Source organism: Penaeus monodon, chromosome 29 (assembly GCF_015228065.2).
Source record: "Penaeus monodon isolate SGIC_2016 chromosome 29, NSTDA_Pmon_1, whole genome shotgun sequence".
Taxonomy (NCBI): domain Eukaryota; kingdom Metazoa; phylum Arthropoda; class Malacostraca; order Decapoda; family Penaeidae; genus Penaeus; species Penaeus monodon.
Genome location: NC_051414.1, coordinates 10,391,897 through 10,392,179, shown reverse-complemented (window position 1 = coordinate 10,392,179; position 283 = coordinate 10,391,897).

The following is a 283-nucleotide window of genomic DNA, read 5'->3' as shown; positions in this document are numbered from 1 at the left end:
CGACTACGCAGAGGAAGTGGTACGAGGATCGAAAAACACACTTTAAAAGTACTTTCTTATAGAGGTTCGACACTTCATTAAGCTTAATCATTTCGAATTAAAGGAAGGTGACGGTTGAAGGTGTACATAGGTGTACATATGTACGGAAAACAGCCAGCAAGGAAGTGGAAAACACAAGAAGAACGGGGACATCACCGATACCAGAGAATAATAAATAATAAGGGATTGCAGTAACAACACTTTCATCATCCCTTGTATTCGGGAGGATGCTAAGATCGAATAT